General features: G+C 41.9%; 1 protein-coding gene across 4 annotated transcripts in view; it reads left to right on the top strand.

Moving 5' to 3' along the window:
* Positions 1-16,723, top strand: part of LOC139760542 (uncharacterized) — a 73,302-nt gene that overhangs the window by 14,509 nt on the left and 42,070 nt on the right. Inside the window, exon 1 of one of the 4 annotated variants that reach the window (XM_071683860.1) lies at positions 664-796. The exons of 1 other annotated variant lie outside the window; for it this stretch is intronic. The gene's annotated coding sequence lies outside the window, so the exon portion shown is untranslated. Of the gene's footprint in view, positions 1-663; positions 797-13,024; positions 13,329-16,723 lie in introns of those variants that run through there. 2 more of the 4 variants (XM_071683859.1, XM_071683862.1) reach the window with 2 other exon arrangements.

Raw genomic sequence — 16,723 nt, forward strand, 5'->3', positions numbered from 1 at the left:
GTAACAGCTCTACCCGTTCCGAACGTAAGAACATCATTATGTCTGTTTACGTTACACCGGGAACGGGCGGAGAGGTACATCAACAGCAGCAGAGCAGGGGAGGGAAGCAGTCAATTGAGGCAGTACTGTGAGAACCAACTTCACGTAAGCTGTAATCACTCCGCCTTGGCAGATTTCACCCAGCATCATTTACTTACCCTTATCAGTTGAAGTCTATCTGTACCAGACGGTTAATAAGAATAACAGCTGCAATGCTTGGTTGCGGTTTAATGAGGAGCAGTGTGAGGTAATTACCAGCCTCGGGAACCAGTGGGCGGGGGCGGCATGAATCATCAGTTCACTATAAACATCCCATGGTATGCTGGACTTGTCCGAAGCTACACACCCTTCACACAGTGAGACATTTTCTCAGACTATTACACACAGGATCGGCCAACTAGTTACAAGTATTTCCAGGAACCTACGACTACAAATTTGATAGAGGTAAACTGGGAGGCTGACGCTGCGAGAGAACAGAATACAAAGAATTGGTTCCTCATTTTTACACTGAACGAGCCAAAATACACAAGGTCGATCTAATCTGTTTTCCTTCGTTTAAAGAAATTTCCCTACAGATACCAAGGTTTCTGAGAAGTGAAGAGTTAGTAAGATGGTCGGTGTTCCCCTCATAGGCTGGGGTGGTGAAGCGGCGTCCGTCACCACGCGGCTTCCCGCCCGCTCCTCAGTACCGCCTCTGTCTGTTGGCGAGCGAGGGACACTGCCCACACCGCCGGGACAGCCTTGGCGCATTATAATAGTGAGAGTTAGGGACAGTGATTTCAGTGAGAGTCACCACAAGTCTGAAAGAAACGATAGATACTGAAAGTGTTGCGAAATAGTTTAGTAGGAAGTGTGGTGATAATGTTTGCAGGAAAAAAAAATTGTTTATTGGGTTGTTGGGATAAGACGGTGGGTGTTGTGATAGGGTTGGAAGAGGGAGTTGTAGATAGGTTGAAAGTCATGGGAGGAATGTTTCTTGGGGATGGATGTATGTTGGGACTGGTTCTGAGACACGGCTCGGTGTGTACCCGACATACAACGCGTGCAGAGTTGAGTTGCTCTCATGGAAAACAAGCAATAAAAGTTTGTTCACAGTATAATGTACCTATGAGTCAAAGAGTAAGGCTATAAACGAGAGGTGTGGGGTCTGGATGGGTTAGCAGGAGAGGGTGAGAAGGGGAAAAAAAAAACTACTGGGTGGTGAAAGAGAAAACGTGCCCACCGCAGCGACCCCCCCCCCATCCCACCCCCCAAGGAGCACACGGGGAGGCAGAGGTGGCGGCGGTGGGCAACGTGGCGCAGCAATAAGGTGAAGGAGAACGAGGAGCGCTGTAAAGAAAGTTAATTTAGATTTCTAAGAGAAAATATTTGATAACGCGTGTATGGGCATGGGTACGTGCCAGCGCCCCTATGAAGTGTGTGTGTGTGTGTGTGTATTTTTTTTTGTGTGAGTGAATGCATAAACGTGCGCGGTACATTTAAGCCAGGTACCCATTCATCGGCCATCACCGAGTGGAAGGATGGAGTCAGCTACCTTATCTGGGAGTCGAACTTTGGGCTCGTGAGATTCATGAAGCCTAACCTCTGCACTACGTGTGTGTACATGAGATAATGCTTGACAGAGAATACGTACTCTAGTGTTGGGAAAAAAAAGAAAAAAAGGATGGGGGAGGTATTGACGATGACTAGTAATAACAAGGGTGGCGTGGGGTTCCCCGACCAACACAGCCCAACTGTTTGATTGTTGACCCTGCGTCAGTGTGAGGGTGGGGGGTGTGCATTGGTTGGGAGGGGAGTATAAGATAATGAGTGTTGCCACTGAGGGGAGAGTGAAGGGCAGTGAGTCCTGGTTGGGAAGAGAGAGGGACAGTAGAAGTTAGTGCAGTATTAGAGGTGAAGTAAGTTGGCAGTGAGTGCTGGTTCGAGTAGTGTGTTGGGCGGGAGGGAGAAGTGAAGGGCAGTGGGTACTAACTAGGAGGAGAGAGTGAAGGGCAGTGCAGTGAATGCTGGCTGGGATGGAAGAGCGAGTCAGTGCTGGCTGATAGATCTGAAAACACACACAAACACCCACACACTTACAGACAGGTTATAGAGGCCATTCATATGTCCACCATGGTAGAGAGAAGAGTGAGGGGAGACTTGATTACAGCTTTTAAGTTTTCATACGTTTGATGGCGTCAACAGTGAACAGGTTTACTAAATACGCAGAAAAAAGGGGAACTAGAGGTCCTTAACATGAAACTAAGCAAGAATCGTGTTCGAAAAGATGTCAAGGAGTGCTTTTATAGTCAGATATATATATATATATATATATATATATATATATATATATATATATATATATATATATTTGTGTGTGTGTGTATTAGTAGTGGTCATTAAACCAACAAATTCGACAAATATACGTATTGGCACCGATGAGTCTATGACTATTATGCTGACATTGTTTCTCTTTCTTTGTGAAACTTTAGTACTGGATTTATTCGAGGATGGCCACGGTACGGTGGGGTAAATTTGGTTGTGTACGTCGGAAGGGGCAGAGCTCAGGCCTCCTGGGTAGGGGTTGGATGTGATTAAATGGTCTTAATTTTAACTCAATTTCCTTGCACTTACATTGGCAATTTTTTCTCCTTTTTGGCATTTCTTATATGGGAATATCGACAGCCAGGGCCATTAAAGTGTCAGCGTCGTTACAACTCTGTTTTGAAAAAAATTCAGCTTATGGTGTAGGAAATAATTGTAATACCAAAGTTACATTTATGGTTGGTTCGTGGTGGAAACAGGAGAAAGCTCTCAGACGACTCCAGGGCTCCGACCACCTTTGACTTACTGAAATTGATTGACTTTCGTTTGTCAAACCTGATAAGTGTATAACTCGACATTTGAATAAACTTTTTTTTCTATGGTAAAATTCCATAAAGTGGGAATAGAGAAGATAAACTAAGTACCGTTTAAACGCACAGATGGCATACAGTTTGTCGGCAATATAACCACTTCCTTGTTGAGAATGTTAAAAACGAATTCATTCAACAGCTTCTTGTTTTGTTGCCTATCCGTCAGCTTATCGAGGAATGACTGGAATGTTCTTCTTCCCCGGCTGCGGTTAGTCAGTTTCCGTGTCAACGGCGGCCAGGTACACTGGCAACCTTGTGATGATGACAATAACATTGGGCTTCCCTTAACGTAGCCTTCACCATTCTCCGATCCCAGCTTACCATTGAGTCGATATTTCAATTCAACATTTAAGTGATAAAGTTAAAGGTGTGGGTGGTGGAGACTGACTGTACATTCGCTTGTTTCAAAGTCACATCCACAGCTCGGACGCACGTGGCTGCTCCGCCAGTCAGCAGGTGTTCTGGTTCATGCAAGTGTTAGCGCAGGGGTGTATATTCTCGTATGTGTCCCTCTCATAGTGTTCGTATTATTTTGTGCGGCATTACGGCAAATTCGTTTACTATGTACGAGTGAGGTGTCAACAACGTAGTACCACAACGTAGTTTTTGTTATTCGTCTGAGTGTAGAGTGAGGTGCCAGCTGGTTGAATCAGGTTTGAATTAGATACCTGTATCATGGTCTTAATGTGTGTACGTTATTTGTCAACTTGTGTTTTTGTCAGTTTCATAACTGTAGAAATTTGGATGAGCATTTAAAGATGTTCGCAGGGGAACGGTGATGTTACTGTGTATTGTGTAGCTTAGCAAAATCTGTGAGTAGATATCATTGTATATGCATACGTGAGTGTTTATCGTGTATATTTTAAACAGCATTAAGATTTATTTCACATGTTGGGCACAGTAAAATGGTAATTCCCATCTTACCAAAATAGTCAGGTTAAAAGAGCTTTATTGTTTGCCTACAATATATTGCCTCTTTTATTCATTGTATTCCGATGTTTAGTGCTCTTGAGTTTTTCGACGACGAGTTGTATGTTTTTGGCGTTACACATGACCCAGCGGGAATAAAATATATCTTTACGATGATAGAGTAAGAGCGTCTAATTTGCAATAGGTTATATGCTTTTCAGCGTTTAAAACATACCCTCATCACCGAAAAAGTTGAAAGATACATTATCTGTTGCCATTAAGGCGCAGTAAACTATATATCTTTCAATTTTGTGGTTATAAGGGCGATTCTATTTCTTTTTTTTAGAATTCTCTCAAAAATGAATGAAAGAGTTTTTGATATTCAACTATTTAATCGTGGCATCTGTTGTAACCTTGATCAGACGTCCCAGTCACAGTGCAAATGAAGTTCTTTAACAACTTCACCCGAAGCGAATTAACTGAATATGACTTTGCCAACTGCCTACATTTGTCATCATCCTTTCTGAGAAGTTTCAGATTCCATTCGTCCGAAGTCATTATTATTTGAGTTAGTCACGTTACCCGGATTACAGAGAAGTCAAAAGAAAGAAACGCTTCTAGACTTTATGCCAAGAAACGAACAGAAAACCATGTTTGCTTCCTATAAACCCGATTAGCAATTCTTTGAAGTTTGAGAATTTGTTGGTTAATGCTACAAGGTATGCGACCAGCTACTAACTGTGTAGAAGTATTATGGTGACTCACACCGTAATAAATTGTGTTGTCTTGGACAGGTGCCAAATTCACAGGGAAAACTTGGCTGTTAAACTTGGATTGCCGTCTTCATTGTAAATCTAATAACTGTTAGGAAAACGTGTTTGTCGGTTTCATAGAAATGTACTAAGGCTAATACTTGGGATTTAGACGTGAAACTTTCCGAAATCTACCGCGTAAAGACCAGCGGCGTCGCTAGCCACTACCCTTCCAATCTATTTTAAGAGCACGTCCAGTCCTGGTCCAAGTTAGGGGTCAGGAACAGGAATGGTGTGGTGTATTCAGTCTCTCCATTTAGGATTTGATGAGTATTAGACATACGAAATGTTATGATCAACATTTTTTTTTTTCGTATGTGCCGCTATGCTCATTTCTTCTTTTTTTTCTTTTATGGAGGGAGGTGGGGGGAAGGAGGAAGTTCGAGTGGGCACGCCACAGATTCTTTTTCGGCAGCTAAGACACCTCTGCTAACGACAGCTTATATTGAAGATGTCAACAGAGAATGATGCTTCGTATCGACTTCCAACCATTGATTTAAAGCCCCCCGCCCCCCCTTTTTCCCCCTGTTAGGTTCCACGGCCTCCTTTTTATTTTCATCATAAATTCTACAGACAATCTGGATTATTGTCAATACCATTTCCTTGAACTTCTTGAGCCGACTGTTTACTATCCGTCGAACTATTTGTAGCATTTGTGGTATCGTTCCAGTTCAAGGACACCACAAGATTATACATTATTGATTTCGATGAAACGTATACCAGTGGACTCGGAAGTGATGTTGGCCGGGGTAGAGTGATGTCAAGCATTATTATGTCAAACAAATAAATGAGGATAGTGAGGAGGGGTACACCTAAGTGAAATTACTTGAAGCCCAAAGAAGATATTAAAACCTCATCCTAGGGGACGATGTGTATCTTACTTTTCTGTGTTATTGTCGAGATGCAACCAGCGACGTTGTCTTCATCTTCTCTCTGCCTTAATAGTTGCATGTAGATGGAGGATGTAAAAACACACGGCAAACAGTATGTGAACAAATTACCCAGCACCAATAACACTTTTTATAATGGCATCGCAATTAGCTTAAATATGGGTTGCTAGGGTAAATTAGGTGGAAGTTTTCATGGGTTCTCTTCATTCTTAGACGTGTTTTATTTACTTTTCCCAACATATTCCTTAACCATCATAGCTCTCTCCAAAAATATTGCTGTGATAGAGAATGAATTCATCATGCTCTCCTGGTTTTAATCACTTGTACTACATATAAGGAGTTCGCCTATATGAGTCTCTTCCGAATCCTTATAGTGTCTGTGGTGCCCCTAAACAGGAACTATATTGCCAGGGTTGTCTGTAGTACGATGAGCGTTGTGCCAAGCGCTACCAGAATCTCTGCCCACATGATGCTGCTGTTCTCCCTCCCCCAGCCTGAGGTGCATGGCCAAGGACGCCCACCTCACTCTGGGTAAATCTTTCTCTTGTCGTGAGGCTTTTATTAAAGGACTTCTTCTCATGGAAGTGGGTAAAAGAAGAAGAAAATTAAAGGACATCAATATGCCTTCATTTAATAGAAGCAATGATTCATTTTCAGTTCCAAGTGGAATCGGGAAAGCAGTTTTGTTTGTCTTGGTTCATGTTAATCACGTATCAAAACGAACATTTCTTATTTCAAAATTGTTTAATACAAGGTTTACACTGCATTGTGTATATTGTCCCAGGGCGACTGATGTTGTAGCCGAAGCTTGGATAGGAGAGGGCAGTCGGGTTCGCTTGCTTGATATTTCGATATCAAAACCATTTGATATACACACATTTTTTTTTCTTGCGTTGTGCTATCAGGACGCAGAACGTTGTCACACACGTCTGAAATGTTTTTTTCTACTCGATCTTTACTTGTGTCTGGAAACAAGCCTTGTGAGAACCATTAGTCGGTCTACTAAACAGGATGTCTTAGTAGCGAGGCCCAGCACCGACCCCTCCTGGTAGAGGCAATGTGGGTGCGGCAGGAGCCATGAACCTCTTGCCCACCTGACGAGGTTGGGGGAGATGGTTTTTGTTCTCTTTACCCGATGTAGTTGTTTGATAGCTTGATCTGATAAGCAAAACTTCATTTATTGTCCGCTTCTTTCGTAGAGGCACTAGTTTGATTGGAGATGGTGTATGCACAGTCATCTTATAACCCACGGAATGAAGTAGGGGATGAAAGTTTTCGCCGACGGTGTTTACTACAAATGTAGGCGCAATAGGGTATTCCCGGGAGCATATGACAAAGTGCGAGTGGAACTTCTCCTAAGGTGGCGCCACATTCATCACAACTTCGTACTCGTTGGGTATCTGGTAGTCCGGCAGCACCAGACCGCGTCGGTAGCCTTATCTCTCGCCGTTTATGAATACGTGCTAAGAAATTACCATCCTAATTTCAGTGGACGTCTGGTTGCCACGGAATACGTTCTTTATTTCCCCTGGCTGTCATGCGGTACTTAGTCATATTCATTAACTCCTTTCCACCTTCCGAATGCTGCGACAGTACCTTCTTGTCTGTCTTGACAACTTTATTGGCTGTGCTCGTCCGACAACTTTATTGTCTTCTCTAACCGCAGTACCCGGGTTGCGTCTCTCATCATCGGTTATCAACCGACGCCAGCTGTGTAACGTTCCCACTCGCTCATGGTATGAAATTAACTACCACGTCTGGCAATTGTCTGATTGGTACCCTCATCGTTAAGATATTTGACCACATGCCTCAGGTTGCCACTAATGAAGGTGCTTTTCAGTCACAAAACGTGATAAAACGAACCTGTAGATTGTACGTGCGACGCTGGTAATTTTCATTTGGGTTGATCTTGGAAAGTAGGCGGTTATTTTGAGTTTTACACGCCACAGTTATGAGCGGAAGTTTAATGACAGGTTGTGCACTAGGCTGTGGATTTGAGGGTGTGCGTTGACCTTGGTGATAATCAAGCATAGCCACGAGAGTCATTGGTGGTCACGGCCATTGACCGTGCGGCGCTATTCAGAATGGTTTACGCACGCCTGAAACGTGTCACGCCTTAGTTTGATGACAAGCTTCAGTGGTATTTCAGAACATATGACACACAAATGTTACTGCCTGTCAATTGTATGTTATGAATGTATGTAATTTTTTCAAGAGAACATTGCATACATATATATATATATATATATATATATATATATATATATATATATATATATATATATATATATATATATATTTAGAATCTCCGCGAGACCACTTTATATGAAAGTGTCCTGGTGTTACCCGGGACCTTTTTAAAGACTTGTGCAGCCTAAGGTTGCGCTTCTACCAGTAACAAGGAAGTGTAGACTCCTTTAGAATGAGAATTTCTTTGACGAGACTATTCCTAACGATATAACCTTTCCAAAGGTGTTTTTTTTTTCTTTTCTTTCTCACTTGCGGTGTAACCTCGAGCAGGCGGAGTCTTGTAACACTTTATATCACCTGAATCCACCAGCATGTGTATACACCTCGACTGGAGAGTCACCTTCAGCAGGATTGCAAGATCGTCACTGGACTGAAAGGAGCGCAGACATGTCAAGGAAATTCTTGCTCCAAGGGAGTGCATCACTCCTGCGTGGAGTGCAACCCTGAAGCTGCAGGAACCCCGTAAAAGGGGTCCTGGGGTTGTATATGTATTTATATTATCATAAAACTCTAGGAACCCTTTCAGACTCTGTAGGAGGGCTCCTCATGCAGAGGCTCCTGCAGCTTCAAGGATGCGCTACACTTAGCAGGAGGGACAGGATGGATTCCTTGAAACGAGTTCTTTGACGAGACTACGTACTTTGTTTCGTTGACTGATGATGGTATAGCTTCGCAAAAGGAGACTTCTCTCGTTATGTAACCTTACTCAGGCAGTGTCAAGTAATATATATATATATATATATATATATATATATATATATATATATATATATATATATATATATATTTGCCTTTCATAGCATTAGCGAGGTAGCGCCGGGAACTGACGCAGAAGCTGCATTCGCTCACATCCATCCTCCGGCTGTCATGTGCGATGTACTGTGACTATAGCCTCCCATCTAAAAACAGGCACCACAGACCTTTCCATGGTTTCCCCCGGCCGCCTTACACGCTCTGGTTCAGTCCATTGACACACACACACACATATATATATATATATATATATATATATATATATATATATATCCCTGGGAATAGGGGGGAAAGGATACTTCCCACGTATTCCCTGCGTGTCGTAGAAGGCGACTAAAAGGGGAGGATCGAACCCGGGACCGCTGCGTGTGGCAGGCTGGCTCTTGGAGTTTTGTATGTTATGTGGAAGTGCGCGTTCATTTGTCCTTTATGTGTGTGTGTATATATATATATATATATATATATATATATATATATATATATATATATATATTCCAAAAGAAGGAACAAAGAAGGGGGCCAAGCGAGGATATTCCCTCTAAGGCTCAGTCCTCTGTTCCCAATGCTACCTCACTAATGTGGGACATGCAGGAGATGCGTGGGAAATATTCTTTCTCCCTAATCCCCAGGTATAATATATATACATGACAGCTAGAGTCTGAGTGTGAACGAATGTGGCCTCTGTTGTCTTTTCCTAGCGCTACCTCGCGTGCGGGGGGAGGGGGTTGTCATTTCATATGTGGCGGGGTGGCGACGGGAATGAATAAAGGCAGCAAGGACGAATTATGTACATGTGTATACATGTATATGTCTTTGTAGGTATATATATGTATTCGTTGAAATGTATAGGTATGTATATGTGCGTGTGTGGACGTGTATGTATATACATGTGTATGTGGGTGGGTTGGGCCATTCTTTCATCTGTTTCCTTGCGCTACCTCGCAAACGCAGGAGACAGTGACAAAGTATAATAAATGAATAAGTATATATATATATATATATATATATATATATATATATATATATATATATATATATATATAGTGATTATAATCATTAATATTCATAGTGACCTTGACTGTTTTAAGTGTCGAGAAAGTGGGTGCAAGTTTATTCACGTGTGATAGTGAGTCACCAACCATATACTCTCGTTAGCTAGCTAGCACCAGGAAACAGACGAAGACACACATCTGCTCACATGCACATATATATACATATATGCATATGCTCGTACATATATCTATACATACATTCATAAATACATACATACGTGAACAGGTGTGTGAAAGAAAAGAAAAAGTAACATCCATTCTCCTCTTCCTCACACCCGATTGCCGCCCCCCTTTGTCAGCAAGGTAGCGTCAGGAAACAGATGAAGAAAGGCTACATCTACTCACATCCATACACGAGGTGTCACGTGTAATGCACCGAAACCACAGCTCCCCATTCACATCCAGGCCCCACAGACCTTCCCATGGTTTAACTCTGACGTTACACATCCCCTGGTTCAGTTTACTGACAACGCGTTGACCCCAGGACATTCTTCGAGTTCTCTCTATTTCCGTGCACGCCTTCACCCTCCTGCATGTGTGCAGTAATGGTTTGAACTTACGGAGAGAATGAGTGAGGAGAGGTTGACAAAGAGGATGGAAGTGGAGAGAACAAGAAGAGACCAAACTGGAGATAAAAGGAAGGAATGAAAAAGATTTCAAGCTATCAGGGGTCTGAACATGCAAGATGGTGAAGGGTGTGCTCGGGTTAGAGTGAATTGGAACGATGTAGTATACAGGGGTCGACGTGCTGTCAGTGGATTAAACCAGAGCATGTGAAGTAACCTAGTAAAACCATAGAAAGGTCTGTAGGGCCTAGTTGTGGATAGGGAACTGTGGTTTCGATGCATGACGTCGGGAGAATGGATGTGTGCGAATGCGGCTTATCTTCGTCTGTTCTTGGCGCTACCTCGTGACGCCTCAAACTGCGAACAGGTATGAAATGCACACACACACACACACACACACACACACACACACACACACACACACACACACATATATATATATATATATATATATATATATATATATATATATATATATATATATATATATATATATATATATACACGCAGGCGTTGTGGACTCCATGTGGCAGCGCCGCGAGTAAAAACTCACTTTCGGTGATGTGCATCATCAAGGGTACATCTCGTCGAAGAACCTTTCACTAATGAGCCCTTCCTTTCCTTTTTACTGATTAAAGTGCTGCCTTTGTTGTCTTTTCCTAGCGCTACTTCGCGCAGGTGGAGGGGGATCATTTCATGTGTGGCTGGGTGGCGACGGGAATGAATAAATGCAGCAAGTATGAATTATGTACATGTGTATATATGTATATGTCTGTGTGTATATATATATATATATATATATATATATATATATATATATATATATATATATACACGTTGAAATGTATAGGTATGTATATGTGCGTGCGTGGACGTGTATGTATATACTGTGTATGTGGGTGGGTTGGGCCATTCTTTCGTCTGTATAATAAATAGATAAATATATATATATATATATATATATATATATATATATATATATATATATATATATATATAGTGATTATAATCATTATTATTCATGGTGACCTTGACTGTTTTAAGTGTCGAGAAAGTGGGTGCAAGTTTATTCACGTGTGATAGTGAGTCACCAACCATATACTCTCGTTCTCTATATTAGGCGTCATATACTCTAGCCACTTCATTCTTTTCCGCATGGTGTTCACGGCAACATTGTGGTTAGGTTCTCCATCGTAAACAAGACCACATTTCTACAGCCCTCCGGTTCTCTCTATTCTTATCCCTGGGCTCAACAGACTTGCAAGGTTAACATGTACATAAAAAACTGAATCGGTCGATAACCAGCCGTGCCCTCGTCAGGGGTATCATGGCCCGCGGCAGGTTGTAGGGCTGCCAAAGCCTAGCAGTTGTGGCATGGTGGGTTATTGCTAGCTGGAGCTGCCAGGGTAAATTGCATGGGGAGTAGTGCGGCAGTAGTGGGGGATGCCACTACTCGCCAGGTTTATTCCAGAAGTTGCCGGGTGTGATAAGGTCTTTCGCGAGAGCTTTACGAAGTCAGTGGTTACAGATAGCTGAGGTTTTAGGTGTGTCATGACTGATCTTGACGTGCTCCAGGTACGGCTTAGAGCGCCAGCTGAAAAGTGGGACGTAGCGAGCGTTGTGGAGGGGAGGCTAGAGGAGGGTGAGGGAGGAGGGGGACTCGCCACATGCCACCATACAGGTTGACTTCCGGTGCGAGGTGATGAAGATGGCTCGCACTGGTCACCTCGTCCAGCGTGGGAAGGTCGTTGTCACCACCATTGGTGTCATTAAAGCCATAACTATTCCCGGCTGCAATAGTTGCCCTCACCGTCACATCAGGAAGTATACACCGCTTCAGTCGTGTTTATTTGCATACTCCCAAAGTTTATGGTTCTCTTAAAATGTCGGGTACAAAACCTGAAAATGAATATGGGATTATTCACAAAATATTCCCCTGGTCTCGATCATTATCCGCTGAACTTCAGACGTGCTAACCCCTCAGTTTGTTCTGTCGTCGGTAGCTTTAGAAGTTGCAGCAAACTTTGTATAAAGTTCTTCATCTGCAGCCGTTTCTGTAAAGACTGGAAAAAAAATCGATCCCTTTGAAAAATAATGGCAAAATTTATGTTCAAAATCGTGTTTGCATAACGACATGATATATCATGGCCGCCTTTTCCAAACTAAGAACTGGATGCGTGTAAAAACATGGTAGCTGTTCTCTCTGCCTAGCCTTAACCATGAGGCGCCAAGTGCCTCCGCCACACGCTATTGCCCCAGATAACACAACACCCAGTCTTTAGTTCCGTCTGTTGGTATAGTCTAACCTTCTTGTCTACATGTTTATCACAGTCGTTTATTCCTCGTTATGCATGTGACATTATAGGCAGCCGTTTATTGCCCTCAAACTTTGAAGTGCAATGCATCTTCAGTGTTTAATCATTTTCGTTTTTGTTGCTGGCAGTGTTTAAAGAGCGCCAAAACATGCCAACTTCTGATGAAAACAAGGATATGTAAATATAAACAGGCTTGATATCGTCATTTTTTTCCCGTGTCAGATTTTTATTTCAGACACGATAATCGTTGGAAGAAGTAGCCCCTGTCACCACGTTTTATCATCATGAAATTGCCCAAAGTAATTTACAGTGTCCAAGAGAGGCCAGATTCCGGTGCTCTTTGCAAATTGTACGGAAAAAGTTAGTGAAAACAGAATTCATCAAGGTTGCCGTAAATGTAATAACCCACATTTTAGACGTATCTGCGGGAGAAACTCCATAAACCGCAAAACATGTGGCCCGAGGAGCGACTAAACCTTGTGCGGATGTTTCCGGGCTGGGAGTGTGGCCGCACTCGTCAGTTTCCCGCCATAAGTTGGTGGCACAGCAGCGTCTGCGTCAGACCCTCTCGTGACGCCGGGCCAGCAGCACCACGCCATCCCGTCCTCCCTTACACGATACAAGATATTTCATGTGATAAAACTTACTGGAAAAAAAAAAAAGATAATCGTGAACCTTAACAAGAATAGTCTGAAAAATAATTCTTTCGTGAATAAGAAAAATTATTAAATCGAATATTCTATGGTTCATATTTTTTTGTATGAAATAAAACGAACTTAATGCAAGCGTAGAAGAAAATAAATTGTATAGTGATGTGTAAAGTTCCTTGCGTCGCGATGTGTGTCAAGGTAGGTCACGTAAGCCAGACGTCGACTATCGGGGTTACCCTTGCGCGGATTCTGTTGTACTTGTAGCTATGGCCAGGATATGATACTCGTGGCCTGGGATGCCTCTCTGTGTGCTGACGCTGTGTTATTTACATGTGAAAGATGAAAAACTAATTACTTATTTGTATGGATGTTACGATCAATGATTATATATATATATATATATATATATATATATATATATATATATATATATATATATATATATATATATATATATAGTGTCTGTGTCTGTGTTATACATGACAGCCAAAATATGAATGTAAGACACTAATTCTTCGTCGGCTTTTGGCGCTACCTCGCTGAAGCGGGAAATAGCGAATATATATATATACTGCTTTGTTTTAGCAACATTGTTTTGGAACCACATAGGCAGACGTCTTGATTTGACTATTAAGACGTTTGGCAACTTTAGTAATGACGGGTAAGGCAGCTTGTTTTATTACCCACATCTGAACTGTATCGGCTGTATGGGAGGTAGAGTCTGCCGGGTTTTGACTTGATGCAAGTTGATTACCAGGAAGTGTAACAGTAGAGAAAAAAAATCTTCCCCATTCATAATTTAGTGGTCGGTGGCCAACGAATTTTTTTTTTTTTACTGAGAATTAAACAATCACATTTTGTAATACATCCTCAGCTAGAATATGGTCATGAGGTTACGTAGTTGGGCGTTGACAGATGAAAACGAAGGGCGTACTACGAGAATAATTCCTGGGTCGGATACGGTCCACAATTAAGATGAATATTATTTATAGTTCAAAAACATATCGGGCCTTTGCTGTTGACTTAGATATGCATTACAGCGGGGAATTTTTCCCTTCAGTCATGTAGCGTTTTGGTAATCATTTTGATAAAGGGGTATATCCATGTGGATTTTCTTCAAAAGCGGGACACTTTAGAGTTCCCTAAAGTTCCTAGGGGATAGAGAGACATGCAAATCAGAAGTGGGACTATCCATCCAAAGTCGGGATAGGTGGTCGGCTTTATCTGCGACATGTGTGGGACGTGGTGAGGAGGAAGGGTACACTTGAACGCTAAGTAGTAATCAAGAATCGGTATTAGATTTTTTTTTTTCTATGGTATGTTTGGTTGCTTAATTTTGCAAGAAAAGAAAATTACCTGTTTTTTTTTAACTCAACAGTGACGTTTTGCTCGGATATGACAATACCAAGTTGTCAAGTTGTGAAGGAGGGAATTATCCTTACAGTTATACCGATGCTTTTCCGTGGGGAATGTTTATCAGTATTACAGAAAAAGTAATGATATATCTGTCGGAGAACCATATCGTCTTTAAAGTGGGAGGCAAGAGTGAAGACAAATGCGTCATTCGACCCGTTAACGTATCTGGAGATAGAAAATTTTGAGTTTCATTCGTCATTCACCAAGACTCTTGCTTCGTATATCTAGGAGTTAGTTCATCTGTAAAGGACCGCTTTGATTCACGATTAACATGCGTGATTAGGTATTACTGAGAGAAGTTATATATTGCTTGAGGTCCCCCCAGTCCCAACGCCACAGGCTGACTAAAGGGCAGAAACGCCCAAGTCCCTTGTTATGGCTATATAAGGCGCATGGCAAATGGTAGGGTGGTGAGGAGAATACATGGTATAGTTGACAATAAAAGGTGATGTACAAAATCAGCAAGTCACTTTTTTGCCATTGGTTGACTTGTGTATTTTACACAATGGTAACAGTGGTAAATGAATTGATCGTGGACGATGGAGTGGCTTTGTGTGTGAGGTTAGAAGTGCGCGTGGAGACTTGAAGGCTTGAAACTTACCACTGTCGTATGCAAAAAGAAAGCAGAATTGTTCGTGATAGTATGGCGGCCTTTTTGACTTAAAACAGAAAATGAGATGAATATATGTCTCAGTGGACGGAGAGGTTGTATGACCTTGATCCACTGCATATAAATGGGAACGGATGGAAAGATGATAAATGTAGAGAGATGCGAAAGAACAGAATAAAGCCTTCACCTTCGGCAGGCAGTAGAGGTGGTACTCAGTACAAGGCAGCAGTCTCATAAGTATCTCCGTATTACATATTCCTCCCTGTGACTGACCTAGATATTGACAAAATATAATAGGCATTTGTTAGACAGAAGACATACTAACGAAACAACGGAAATCAATATTTTATACACAGTAAAGTTGCGCAAGAATACGTCAGTAGCACTCACGGTTTGGGTTAAACAGTAAGTCGTCAAGCTGTTGTACGTAACTGTCAATTATCAATTCTGCGAGCTATATCAGAGGGTAAATTATCTCCTGTGAAAGATTTTGACGTAAGATGAGACGTTCTCTCTTGGGGCGGGGCACTTAGCACTTTTTAGCGCATTGAGTGATGAAGTTTGACGTTACGGGCATAACCCCAGGTAGACTCCACCCTTCATACATTTCAAGTCAATAATATCATCATCAGCTCTACCAGTCTGACCAGTCTTTCTCTGGAACCTAGTTATTAAAGAAAGGCTGTAGGAGGCGTTTACTACACTATCTAAGGGGGGGAAAAAAGGATATATATATATCCTGAAGATTTTCGCTCTCCAGTCATTCCTTTAACGTCTTATTTCTATTCTTCATTTATGACTAAATGATTTAATAGACTGCCATCAATTTCACAAATCAAACATACCAAGGGTGTAAGGACTGCGGCATGAGTTAGCCCCAGGGTCATATCTACAGCGACTCTATTTTCACCTTTACTACACGAGTGGAAATGGTATATATTATCCTACTACTATATTATTATGTGCTGGTAGAAAACGAGGCGCTTTACGGGTAACTATGTTGGGATATTTGGGTGTGTTTGGTGAGACGAAGGTTCACCTCTGGATGCTCCGTGTGGCGTGTGCTTGGGAGGAGCATGCAAGTAATAGTCTTGGGTTATCACAAGGTGGAAAGGAACATGATTACAGCAGTATTGTATTAGGATATTGTGGATGGGGAACTTGTAAACAGCAGTCGTGTATTACCACAATGTGGGTCAACTTGCATTATCACAGTATGGGAGAAACGACTGAAATATAGTGGTGCAACCACAGTGGAAGGAAATCTTTAAACAATAGACTTGCATTGCCCTAATGTAGAGACAATAGTGTGATAGCATAATGTTGTAACAAACATATGCAACATTTACTCTACCATAGTGTGGGGACATTCGAACAATGATGATGCGCTACGGCAGTGTGGAGACGTAAACAAGTGATGCATTACCACAGTGTTAAGACGTGTAAACAAAAGCAATGCGCTGCGAAAGAGTGGATACGTTTAAACAACAGTGATGTAATACGACAGTGTGGGGACATATAAACATTTGTGATGCACTACAGCTGTGGGTACATGTAAACAATAGTA

Source organism: Panulirus ornatus, chromosome 37 (genome assembly GCF_036320965.1).
Source record: "Panulirus ornatus isolate Po-2019 chromosome 37, ASM3632096v1, whole genome shotgun sequence".
In the NCBI taxonomy this organism is placed as follows: domain Eukaryota; kingdom Metazoa; phylum Arthropoda; class Malacostraca; order Decapoda; family Palinuridae; genus Panulirus; species Panulirus ornatus.